Below are 13,971 nucleotides of genomic sequence, written 5' to 3' on the forward strand. Positions count from 1 at the left end.
GGTTCAGAAGGACCCCAAAACCAGGCTCCCTAAAGGTTTAGCTCTAAGTCCTGTGAACAGTTCTGGTGGCCAAGAATATCACATATCAGGAAAGACCAAAAAAGAGTATCAGTAAAAACTGAATGAAGGCCCTTTTCCTCAGCCCTCCTGAGATGCAGTGAAACCTCACTGTCTCTGCAGCAAAGCCCCAAGGCCTGTCTGAGTTTGTGATTCAATGTCCTGCACGGTCACGCTCGAAACCCACCTTTCCTACCTTTATTCAGTTGCCTCACTATCATTAAGTGGCATATCCATCACCCTCCTCCCCTCCCACACCCCTGTCCTCTCTTCTTCCCAAATCCAGCCCATTTTTCAAGATGAACATGTTTTATCCTCAAAATAATCCTATGAAGTAGGGATGAGTAGCCCCATTTTACGGTTGAGGAAACTGAGGCTCACAGAGACTGAATGCTGTTTCCTCCAATGTCAACTGGCCAGCAAGGCAGAGCTGGGGTCTGAAAGCAAAGGATGTTTGACCCAAATTCTGAAGCACCCACACACATTTTTTGGATGATTAGGTGATTCACTTCAAGGTCCTTTCACTTGAAAGGGACTCTCTCTAGGTAAGCCATCCAATACCCAACCAGGAGCCCAGGAGCGCCTTGGGCGGGACCATGGCTCTCAGGTCTGTGTCCCCAGAAGTAATCACTATGCTCACTGTGCTAATAGGCACTGCCCTTCAAGAGTGATCCTCTCAGGTATGAAAATGCTTGGACCTAGAAGCGCTTGAGATCACTTCTAAAGAAAGATTAAACTATGGAGAAGGGTAAGCTTTTCCTTGCCTTTTTAAAGGGAGATGGAACTAAAGATTCTCGAGGAACAATCCAGGTGTCAAGCATGGGTCAGGCTACTCCAGAGACCAAACCATGAAGCCCAGTCCGAAGTCTGGGATAGAGAACGCAGCTGGTACCCCACCCAGATCCCCTTCCCTTACCACCTCTCCTGGCCTCCAACTGCCAGCAGCTCTGTGCCCTCCTGTCACCATAATCTGCTCTGCCACCTACACGCCCCTCAAGAGCAGCCTTCAAGTTAGCGTATAAAGACCCCAGTTGCCTCGCCCCTCGGGGGGAATAACTCTGAGCTAAGTGCTCCAGACCAGCTCTCACATCTTCCCCACAGAATTACCCACCTGTTGCCCACAGCGGGAACTGGCTTAATAATGCACCCATATTGGCCACCTTCTCCTCCTGGTCTCACTTTCCCACACCCCTACCTCCATCCCAAATAAACTAGGACTTGCACTCAAATCCTTGTCTTTGACTCTGTGTCTGTGGGACCTCAAACGAAGATATCTGATCAAAAGCATTTTCAGAGAGGTAAGAGGATTACATACCAAGAGGGTGGGCCTTCCACGCGTCCATGAGGAAGCCAGATTAAAGGGGTTCAAATTAGAGGGGCAGAGGCCACCCACCTTTCATTCCTTTCTAATGAAGAAAAGCAATGGAAAGGCAGAGGAAAGGGCCCAAGTCACCGGCCACTGGTGATGAGCGTAGGTGTGCACACACCTACATGTGCATGGGCGTGCACCTCTAGACAGCGTTTCTAACAGGGAAGAGGGGAGGAAGGAAATTTGGTGAGGTCTGCCTTAGGTACCACAGATACATCCACAGATACATCTCAACTTGACAGCACCCACACTATATTACTACATTATGTGCACACGAACGTCAGTATTCAAATCTATTACTTTCTATTTGGCTCTACAATATGTGGCTTTATCACTTTCTAATAGATGCCCTTTTAGGTAGAACATTGGCTGGATCATCTTGTTTTCTCAGGAATGCAAAATTTTCTTTGAGGTTAGTCCGAAGCCTTTGGCAGACAGGCCTTATTCTGACAAGTAGGTCAAAATTTTTATGTCACTTATTTACAGAAACAATTTTATTTAAGACTGTTTTGGTCTTGTAATGTTTTAATCTCTTTCCAGTGATAAGGTATGAAAGCAATCAGTCTACAATATAATATAAATGCCTTCAGATTCTCCAAAATATGAAAGTCTAATTAAGGTGCTAACATATAGTGGCTTTAACTCGTAGAAGTATATGCCATGATTCATTTTTGAAACCAGTGGTTCACGTTCTTTAAGCCACAAACGCTTTGCCCAGATAAATCCTTAATCAGAATTTAGAAAGAGTTGCTCTTTCTAAACAGAGGTTGAAACAGCGGTTGGAAGCTCCAATTTTCAAAATGGGGTGGGAGTTGGGTGGGGCCCAGCATCCCCTCCCCTTGTTGGGGCTCTAAGCTGCATGGTTTGAAAACCACGAAATTCTGAAGAGGAGACTAGATAAAACTTAAAATGCTTAAGACATGAGACCTGAGGAGGTCCACTTCCTTCTGATTCTGCGCATAAGGAAATCCATGATCTCTCCTCCAAGCTCTGTGTCTGACCCCAAGTAGAGAGGACTAGAGCTGGAGATACGGGGAAATGGAAACGAAGCTGCAGGTTCCCAGAGGGAGGAAGGGCGAGGCTGTGCTGGACAAATGGGGGTGTCCCTCAGAGCCGAGAGGGGAGGAACCTTCCTCCAAGAATAAAGGAAGGGTGGGTCGGGGGGCGAAGGGAGCTATACCGAGGCAGAAGGATGACAGTGCACGCAAAGGGTTAAGCTTCCTAGAATGAATGATGAGGTGGGGTAGGGGGAGATCAGATGAAAACAGAGGGAGTGGACCATCTACTTGAGAAGGAAAAACGCAGCTCTGGACAAGTTGCCATGAAAGAGAAGCTTCCGTATAGTGAGAAAGCCGGCACGGGCAGATTCGACCACACCGCATCAGTGCTTAGTCGTCTGCACCTGCCCCGTTCTCAGACTCTCCAAGCATGGGCCCCTTTCACCAACACTCCTTTTCAGTCTCTGAGCATCTAGCACTCAGCTTTTCCCTCTCACCAAATCGACATCACCAGCTAACGTCTCCTCCAAACCGAATCATCCATCCCCACACCCTACCTCACCACTTCGCCATCCCAACAAACCAGTGCACCACCATCCTGGCAAACTTGACTCCAGGATTAAAATCCTCAAGGCCATCCTTAAAACAGCAACTCCCTCTTGCCAAGGAGCCCAGCACTCACTCCTTCACTGTCCTTCATCCCCCAACCAGTGCCACCACCGGACGGACGCAGCTGTGCTTTCCCACCCCTACTTTTGTGATCACTGGGATCTCAAGCCCACGGCACAAAACAACCCCCAGGGCTTCCCTGGTGGCGCAGTGGTTGAGAGTCCGCCTGCCGATGCAGGGGACACTGGTTCGTGTCCCGGTCCGGGAAGATCCCACATGTCGCGGAGCGGCTAGGCCCGTGAGCCATGGCCGCTGAGCCTGCGCGTCCGGAGCCTGTGCTCCGTAACAGGAGAGGCCACAACAGTGAGAGGCCCACGTACCACAAAAAAAAAAAAAAACAACCCCCAGACTGCTCTGCTGCCATGGGAGTCTCCCTAAAGCCCCACTGTCCTCGTCAACCCCACCTCCACCAAATCCAGAGACATCTCCTGACTCTTGGGGGCTGCTGAGCAGAATTAGATAGACCCTACAGTCAACACCACGTCACGCCAACACCCAGATACACTTCACTCTAACTGTAAAGCGAAACTACTTACTGAACTCGTATTTAACTAAAAAGAGCCACTTATTACTAAAGAAAAAACAAAAACACAAAAAACCTCTTAATGTTTTCCAAAGAAACCTTTTTGATGCAAATAAGCTCCCTTCGATGAACCAAAAGCATATTTTCTTGAAGACATATGCCTATATTATTTACAAGCCTGGAGGCATATATTAAAAATATAAAAATCGGGGGCTTCCCTGGTGGCGCAGTGGTTGAGAATCTGCCTGCCAATGCAGGGGACAGGGGTTCGAGCCCTGGTCTGGGAGGATCCCACATGCCGCGGAGCAGCTAGCCCCGTGAGCCACAATTACTGAGCCTGCGCGTCTGGAGCCTGTGCTCCGCAACGAGAGGCCGCGACAGTGAGAGGCCCGCGTACCGCAAAATAATAATAATAATAATAATAAAAATCTGTAAACTACAATGTACAAATCTGTAGCAGTTAATCGGCCACAGAACTCATAACACTGAGTCAATGCTATTTAAAGCTTTGATACATGTTCCCTAATGTATCTTCCCAATAAAGTTTGCATCCATGTCCATCATATCAGCAGTGTGCTAGAATACCCTTTTCCCCATGCTTGCTAACAGTGAAGAATCATGCTCAGTCATTTCATCAGTCTTTTGAAAATTAATCAGGGTCCCCCACTGTTTTGATTTGCATTCGCTGGAACGCCCTTGGAGTTGTTTGTTTTTCATGTTACTGGCCATTTGTATTTGTTCTTTTGCGCACTACCTATTCATGCCCTCTGCCTGCTTTTTTAGGATGTGGGTCTTTTTCTAATTGCTTGAAAGAGCTTTCTGTCTACCTCCTGGATTTCATTGGGGTTTTTGTTTGTTAGGTTGTGGTTTGATTATATAGGAATTTTACATTTTTCAGAAAGTCAAATCTATGTCTGGCATTTCTTTAAGGTCTTGCTTGCAAAGGTCTTTCCCACAGAACCAAAAGATGACAAAAATGTATTTTCTCCTAGCTCTTCAACAGGTTTGTTCTTAACATTTAAAACATTCCTCCACTGAAACATCAATATCATAAAAGACCAAAAAAAAAGGCAGAGGAACTGTTCCATGTCAGAGAAGACTAAAGAGGCCGGCTGTGATGTTGTGATTTATATAAAGAAACATATATTTGGTCTTTGTCCCCTTTCCTAGCACAGTTTCCTAGCAAACTTTCCAAAACTCTTGGAATTTCACAAGTAAAGGTGAAAGGAGTGTCTGTTGTTATTCCTAACATGTCCCTTTCGACCACACCTGAGCTTCTGTGAATGGGCTTTTGGAAAGCCCCTACTGATGGGGACTGGTTGCCAGGGGAACCAAACCAGTGATGAGAAGGTTGGAACTCAGCCAGCCCCCTCCACCTCCCCAGGAGAGAAGGGGGTCTGGAGGCTGAGCTAATCACTAATCAATCACTATGCCTATGTAAACAAGACCTCCGTTAAAACCCCTAACCGAAGGGCATGTGAAGGTTCCAGTAGTTGAAGCCTGGAGGTGCTGGGAGGGCAGCTCGCTTGGACACAGCAGAGGAGCTTTGGGCTCTTTCCACCCCACCCTGCTCTGTGCATCTCTTCCATCTGGCTGTTCCTGACTTGTATTCTTTTTATAAAAAGCCAGAAATCTAGTAAGTAAACTGTTTTCCTGAGAACTGTGAGCCACTCTAGAAAATCATCCAACTCGACGAGGGGGCCGTAGGAACCTCTGATATACAGCCGATCGGTCAGAAGCACGGGTCAGGGCCTGAACTTGGGATCGGCATCTGAGCCCTTACCCTGTGGGGTCTGTGCTAACTACAGGCAGATAGTATCAGAATCCAGTTAAGTCGCAGGACACCCAGTCAGTGTCTGATGGAGAGCTGGAGAACTGCTCAATGTGGAAAAACCTGCACATCTGGTGTCAGAAGCGTTCCGGAAGTGCTGGGTGTGAGAAGACTCACTGTTTTCCGTTCACATGACAACTAAATACATACGTAATTCTAGACTGGGTGCTTAATGGAGAGGAAAATACGCTCTAAAAGACATTTTGGGGTCAACTATAAAACTGGAATACAAGCAGTAGATTAAGTATTACATTAATGTTAATATTTACTGAAGTTGGTAACTAAACTGAGGTTATGTAAAAGAATATCTGGGAATTCCCTGGCGGTCCTGTGGTTGGGACTTGGCGCTTTCACTGCCGTGGTCCAGGTTTGATCCCTGGCCGGGGAACTAAGATCTTGCATGCAGTGAGGTGTGGCCAAAAAAATTAAAAATTAAAAAAAAAAAAAAAAAAAGAATATCCTTAAATTTAGGAAATACATACTTATGTATTTAAGAGGAAAAAACCATGATGTAAATGCAACTTATTCTCATATGGTCCAGGAAAAAAGTATAATACATACAAATACACACAGACGCACAGACTCATATATATGATATCAGTCTGTGTGCGTATCTGTGTGTGTGTGCACACGCACGCACACGCAAACACACATATGAGAGCAAATGACAAAGCAAATAGGGCAAAATGTTACCAAGAGGTAAATCTGGGCAAAAGATACATGGGATGCTCCTTGTTACTATTCTCATGACTTTTCTGTAAGTTTGAAATTATTTCCAAATAAATAGTTTTTTTAAAAAAATCATTCTTGGGCTTCCCTGGTGGCGCAGTGGTTGAGAGTCCGCCTGCTGATGCAGGGGACGCGGGTTCGTGCCCCGGTCTGGGAGGATCCCACATGCCGTGGAGCAGCTGGGCCCATGAGCCATGGTCACTGAGCCTGCGTGTCCGGAGCCTGTGCTCCACAACGGGAGAGGCCACAACAGGGAGAGGCCCACATACCACAAAAAAAAAAAAAAAAAAAAAAATCATTCTTCCATCTAGAATTTGATAATCAAATGTAAAAGGACCCTACTTTCATTTCAAATTGACTTCCAAGAGCCTGGTACAAAGCATCCATATAATTACCCAAGAATGGCCAACTCTTGACTTGTGGGAAAAGCTCCCTTCTGCTCAGCGCTGTTGCCCACGGTGTCCAGGGCATGGGGCGCAGGGGGATGCGGGGGACGCGGTGCGTCAAGGACTGGGTGGCCACCACCTTGCACCTCCCAGCAGGGTGGACCCTACCATCCCGCAGGGCTGAGTCAGACTTGCAAACACCCAGGGTGCCAGAGCGACCTGCCAAAACCTGCTGCCAGGAATCACAGTGCAGCTGTGGCCTTACTGGGAACAGGAAACGCACTGTCACTGCAGGCTGTGACCTTCACTCACTCAGCTCTGGCCCCATAGATCTGTCCTGCACTTCTCCTGCGGACAGCCTGCCAGTCCTCACACGCCCTGCGGCGGGAACAGGCTGCTGCTGGGCAGGCTGCTACCACAGCTCCGCTCCTCTGGACCAGAAAGAAAGCAAACGGCACAGCATCTGTAGGATCTGTGAGCTGTTCAAATACAGTTTTTGTTCATGGGAATTTGAGGTCAAGGCTAGAAGAGGTCAAATGAAGTCTTTCAATGAAAGCTTCTGAATTGACTATGTGCAAAAGGCTTATAATTTAACAGTAGTTTCCTAAAATGGAAAAGAATCTGAAAAAGAATAGATAGATAAACTGAATCACTTTGCTGTACACCTGAAACTAACTCGACATTGTAAATCATCTATACTTCAATAAAAAATAAATTTTTTAAAAGGAATTTTTTCAATTAAATAAATAAAAGTGGTTTCAGGGCTTTCCTGGTGGCGCAGTGGTTGAGAGTCCACCTGCCGATGCAGGGGACACGGGTTCGTGACCCGGTCCGGGAGGATCCCACATGCCACGGAGCGGCTGGGCCCATGAGCCATGGCCACTGAGCCTGCGCGTCCAGAGCCTGTGCTCCGCAACGGGAGAGGCCACAGCAGTGAGAGGCCCGCGTTCTGCAAAAAAAAAAAAAAAAAAAAAAAAAAAAAAAAAGTGGTTTCACCTTTAGTAATCTCAATCTGGAATGAAGAAAAAGGGTAGTTTAAGAGTAAGAACCTTAGGAGAGTTCAGTCCAACAGAAATATGATGTGAGCCACATATACACTTTTAAATACTCTAGTAACCACTTTATTTTTTCTTATAATAGTTGGTCAAGAAACACTTATTTTATTTTTTTAAATTTCTTTTGGCCGCTCCACACTGCTTATGGGATCTTTGTTCCCCGACTAGGGATTGAACCCAGGCCCCCGGCAGTGGACGCAAGGAGTCCTAAACACTGGACCACGAGGGCAGTCCCTAGTAACCACTTTAAAAAAGGTAAAAAGAAATAGGTGAAATTCATTTTAATATACTTTATCTAACCTAATATATACTAAATTATTTCAACATGTACTCAATATTAAAAATATTTTACTTTCTTTTCTCATACTAAGCCTTCAAAATTGGTGTGCATTTTCCAAGGGCAGCACATTTCAACTCGAGCAGCCACAGGTGGCTACTATGTTGCACAAGGCAGGTACCCATCATAAACCATGAAACCTCCTCCGCAAATAAATGCAACCAGCCGTCTCTTTAGTATTACTAAATGTAATGGATATCTACTAATAAAGAAGCAATCCAATTACATCCAAGGAACTAAATGTATTAGGAACTAGAGAAAAAGTCAGTCCTTCATCCCAGTCCAGTATAGAAAACCAATAAGGGTGTATAGAGAACTATAGTTATACAAGCAGGAACACTGCAGTGCAGCTTCAGGAAGTCCTTTATTGTCTGCGCCAAGGGCTGGGATAGTCAGGCCTTGGAGGTGAGTAGGGTTCCCCCAGCAGAGAAAGAAGGAGAGGCATGGCAGGTGCTGTGCACCTCCACATCCAAGGCAGAGGTGGGAGGAAGTGTGCAGACCCTTCAGAGAAGGTGGAGCAGCCCAGGGACCAAAATGCAACCCAGGAGGAGGAAAGGCCTGACCCACCTCGCACACCCAGCTGAAGTGGGGCTTCATCCTGAGAATGAGAGGCCGCCCAGTGGGCTGAAGCAGGAGGATGTGACCACATTAGGTCGCTAGTGCTTTCTTGGGAAGCCAGGTGCGCAAGCATGGAAATGGGGCCTCCAGGTGCTGCTGCAGATGCAACCACAGAAGGCAGAGAAGCAGCCTGAATCCAGGCAGAGCTGGCGGGAGGTGCCCTCAGACAACATCCACAGGACTTTGAGGCCCGAGGAGCACAGGGAAAAGTAACAACTTGCATCAGGTGAGCACAAAAAATGCTACCAGGTTTATCCCCTAACTGCGGCTGTACCAGACTCACAGGTCCTGACAACTCTGAAGCCCGTGTAGAAAAACAGAGGACCCCCAGCCAAGAGGAATACGCAGACCTGACCCAGGCGGCTGTGTCTGTGTGCTGGCCGGGCCCCATACTTCTGTCACTTGGTATCTGCCCAGGACATGTGTAAATGGGGACCAGGTATGATTAAGTGGTGAAGGGGTTTGCAAATGCGGCAAAGCCAGAGAAGAGATGTTGGATCAATAGTCCATGAGAAAAATACTGGTAAGATACTTCATACTGTTCAAGAAATAAGCTCTGGTGTAACTGTTTACTTTCCTTGGAAAGTTTCTACCGTAAATAAGCAGGTAAGCAGAGGTAACCATAGGAATATATACCAATTTCCACTTCTGTGATGTTTAAATATACGTGTGTGTATCAGAAAAAAACTGATGACATTAAAAAACAATCAGAAACCAGGACTTCCCTGGTGGTGCAGTGGTTAAGAATCTGCCTGCCAATGCAGGGGACACCGGTTTGATCCCTGGTCTGGGAAGATCCCACATGCCACGGAGCAGCTAAGCCCATGTGCCACAACTACTGAGCCTGCGCTCTAGAGCCCGCGAGCCACAACTACTGAGCCCACGTGCTGCAACTACTGAAACCCATGCACCTAGAGCCCGTGCTCCACAACAAGAGAAGCCACTGCAAAGTGAAGCCTACGTATCGCAACGAAGAGTAGCCACTGCTCGCCACAACTAGAGAAAGCCCGCGCGCAGCAACGAAGACCCAATGCAGCCAAAAATAAAAAAAATTAAATTAAAAAAAAAAAGGAAAAAAAATCAGAAACCTTCCTAAAACTGCAAAAAATGATCAATAGTCAAATTTCATACTCAGTATGTTCAGGCACAGTTCAGAACAATGGACTCCAAAATGACAACAAAAATTCCAATTGTGTTTTGATCACAATGGTGTTTCCTACTGTCCTGGTCATAAAAGGAGGTTGCTATTTAAACAAGCAGTCCCAAAATAAGAAATTTTGATTAATACTAAAGTAAGGAGACATGTTTGGGCCAACTGAAGTACTTTGTTAGTATCCTTCGCCAAATTTTTATAAACTGAATGTACTTATACCAATCCCAAATATCAAATAATTTCAGAGAATGGAGTAGAATGTTCTAGGCCAGCACTATCCAGTAGATATATAATGCAAGCCACACATGTAATTTTAAGTTTTCCAGTAGCAACACTGAAAAAAGAAACAGGTGAAATTGATTTGAATAATACATTTTATTAACCCAAAATAGCCAAAATATTATCATTTCAACATGTAATCAAAATTAATGAGATATCTCACTTTTTTTTTCATACTAAGCTTTCAAAATCTGACCTGTGTTTCACACCTACAGCTCATCTCAATCTAGAGCAGCTACAATTCAAGGGCTCATTAGCCAAATGTAGCAAGTGGCTATAGTATTAGACAGCGTAGGTCTAGACTAACAATTGCATTCTGTGGATGAAGATACTGAACAGCAAAGCGGTTAGGGGACTGGTAAACTGCCAAGCCAGGCGTAGAACTGTTAGTTTCTAACTCCTGCCCGAATGTTCTTTCTATTTAATCAGCCCATCAGCCTGCAGTAGCCCTGCGTTTGACACCCAGGAGACACACAAGGGTATCAAATTAAGGCAGGCCAAGGACGCCTGGGATGCAAGTCGCTGTCAGGAGACCGCGTGAAACCAGAGCTCACTGTCAAAAGACCGTGTATGGCTGAGCCAAAGGACACCCAACAGCAAATCAACAGAACAGACACCATCTCAATCGATACGCCTGAGTGTTTTGTTTTGACAAGTCCAAGAACACTACATATATTGTAGGATCTAAATTCATCATACTCAGAATAGTAACTGTGAAAATAGCACAGTGCATACAAATCAAAATGTTTTTGAGAATTCAAGCTTGCATGACACTGGACAGAATTCCCTAGACCCCAACCTCTACTTTGTTGGTAATATTTAAGAAGTCATGTGCAGGAATAAGAAAAGATGCCTGGCAAAAAAAAAAAAAAAAGTGGGGAGGGAAATTGTCAAATGTTAATCATTGTTAAAGCTGGCTGATGGATACAAGGCTGTTTATTAAATGATTCTTCCTACCTTGATACATATGTGGAAGCTTCCACAATAAAAATTTTTAAAGGGAATTCCCTGGCAGTCCAGTGGTTAGGACTCCAGGCTCCCACTGCTGGGGGACCAGGTTGAATCTCTGGTCAGGGAACAAAGATCCCGCAAGCCTTGCAGCCCGGCCAAAAAAAAAAAGCGGGGGGGGGGTTCTTTAAAAAAAGGGGTTGGGGAGGAGGCATAATCCTCCTTCTAGAAGAGGAAAAAGTTTTCTCAAGCCCCAGCACTAAGACCAATAAATAATCTATGGCATTCGGGCAGTAATTCCAAGAGCATTTGAAAATATGCAGACATCCCAATTCTAAGAAAGCAAACCGAATAGAGAAGAGAAAGGAACCGACAGGGGGAAAATATTTTTAAAACGCCTACAGCCCCAATACCCTGAGAAAATCACTGTCAGCAATGCAACATATATCTTTCCAGATCATCTCCTGTTCGTATGTATTAAAATATTATCTAACCTAAAGTAATGAGATTATCCTCATGGAGCTGTTCTCAAGTCAGCAGCCCTGCATTTGGGAATGACCACCTTCCGGGTAGTTCTCACAGGGTGAAACTCAGGGCTGGGCGAGTGACAGATACCACACTAATCAGCCCCTCCTCTGATGATTTAAATCCTGAACCAATACTCCCAGGGACAGAGGTTAATGGACCTGAATCATACAGGGTCCTGGACAGAAGGCCCATGAATTCCTGCAGCTGGGATCCCAGGACCTGATACCGGGTTTCCCTCTGTTTCCGGCTTGTGGAAGCGACCAGTACTCTTCTTACGAATACGGTTTTCTCATTCAAACTGGACAGAGTTCCCATCTGTTGTTTGAAGTAAAGAATCCTAATAAGAGTAATAAGAACACATTAATCTTCCAGGTATTGTGCTAAAATTCTGATAGGTGTTCATTCACTTAATCCTCACGACGCTCCCATGAGGTAAATACTATTATTAACTCCATTTCAGAACTGAAAAACTGGAGGGCCAGGCTGATTACATAATATGCCGCAACTCACAGCTACTGGCTGTTGAGCGAGGATTTGAACTTGCGCTGGTGGGTCCTGTCATTTAGTCCTCCAATTAAGCTGCTTTCTGACATGCTTTTTTCATTAATAATACATTAAGAATATCATTCCATGCTGGAAAACACACCTTTTGTTAACAGCCATATTGAATTTCATAATATATATTTTCATAATTCAACCAAGGATCTCCTCCATTGGGATATTTAGATTGTTTCTAGTTTATTTAATATCATGAATATGGCTATAATAGCTGTCCTTTTAATCTGAAGGCACGTCTTAATTTATATTTACGTTAACTTTCTGGCATGGATTTGTCAGGTCAAAGGATATGTACCCTTTTTTTCCATTCTCGATTATGTATTGTCAAATAAGGGTACTTGTTTTCAAAGCTTGTTAAGAAATATAAAAGGGAACAAAGTTGGCTTTTCTTTGAGAAAGGCTGTTTCTGCCTTTGGGCATTCCTGTGTGTTGACCTGCTCAGAAAGGAGACAATCTGTGCAGCTAACAAAGAAAAAGGACTCTGTTTTTAAATGTTAATTGGTGTAGGATAATAGGATTTCCCAATCAATACCAAATACAGTTCAAGTCCAGTGTTTAAGGAGTTCTCTACTGCATCATATTTCCTGAGGCAATTCTAAAGGGCATCACTCAGGGATCGATAGTGGAAAAGGTGAGTTAAAAGCAAAGATATTCCTGTGACTTTTGGCATCTGTCCTTTGCACTGGCTGCTTCAAAACTCAGAACTTACATTATTTGAGACACCAGTTAAATCAACACATAGATGTGATTATCAATGCTTTTATTTCTCTTGTGAGATTGATGTTCTCTATTTCCTTTTCTCAGAAGGTCACTCCAGTGCAGTAACTTCCTGAGGAGATCACACTAGTATCTACTTTTTTGCTCTATAAGGACTGAAATCCTCTCCAGCTGAGTACAAAATAACACTTCAGACTAGACCTAACTCCAGGCTAACGAAGGCTGATGCTCCACCATCTGACATCAGCAGGAAGCTTTAGAGAAAGATGATGGCTAAAAGGAGCCACCCATACTATATGACCCTGCAATCCCACTCCTGGGCATATATCTGGAGAAAAACATGGTCCAAAAGGATGCACGCACCCCAGTGTTCACAGCAGCACTATTCACAATAGCCAAGACATGAAAACAACCTGAATGTCCATTGACAGATGAATAGATAAAGAAGATGTGGCACATGTATATAATGGAATATTACTCAGCCATAAAAAAGAGTGAAATAATGCCATTTGTAGCAACATGGATGGACCTAGACATTGTCATACTGAGTGAAGTAAATCACACAAAGACAAATATCATATGATATCGCTTATAGGTAGAATCTTTAAAAAATAATACAAATGAACTTATTTACAAAACCGAAACAGACTCACAGACGTAGAGAATGAACTTATGGTTATCAGAGGGGAAGGGTGTGTGAGAGGGATAGTTAGGGAGTTTGGGATTGACATGTACCCACGTTATATTTAAAATGGATAACCAACAAGGATCTACTGTATAGCACAGTGAACTCTGCTCAGTATTATGTAGCAACCTAAATGGGAAAAGAATTTGAAAAAGAATAGATACATGTATATGTATAACTGAATCACTTTGCTGTACACCTGAAACTAACATGACATTGTTAATCAACTATACTCCAATATAAAATAAAAAGTCTAAATAAATAGAGACTTCCCTGGTGGTCCAGCAGTTGAGAATCCACCTTCTAATGCAGGGGATGCAGGTTCAATTCCTGGTCGGGGAACTAAGATCCCACATGCCACAGGGCAACTAAGCCAGAGCACTGCAACTACAGAGCCCAGGCACTCTGGAGCCCATGCGCCACACCTAGAGAGAAGCCCTCGTGCCACAATGAAAGATCCTGTGTGCCACAACTAAGACCCGACACAGCCAAAAATAAATAAATAAAGTTTAAATAAAAAAATAAATAAAC

The 13,971-nt window shown here is 44.5% G+C and overlaps 1 protein-coding gene across 2 annotated transcripts in view; it reads right to left on the reverse strand.

Annotated features, from left to right (window-relative positions):
- The window catches only part of KAT2B (lysine acetyltransferase 2B), a 104,308-nt gene that overhangs the window by 54,592 nt on the left and 35,745 nt on the right, over positions 1-13,971 (reverse strand). The window lies entirely within an intron of this gene.

Source organism: Mesoplodon mirus (assembly GCF_964341445.2).
Source record: "Mesoplodon mirus genome assembly, chromosome: 6".
NCBI lineage: Eukaryota > Metazoa > Chordata > Mammalia > Artiodactyla > Ziphiidae > Mesoplodon > Mesoplodon mirus.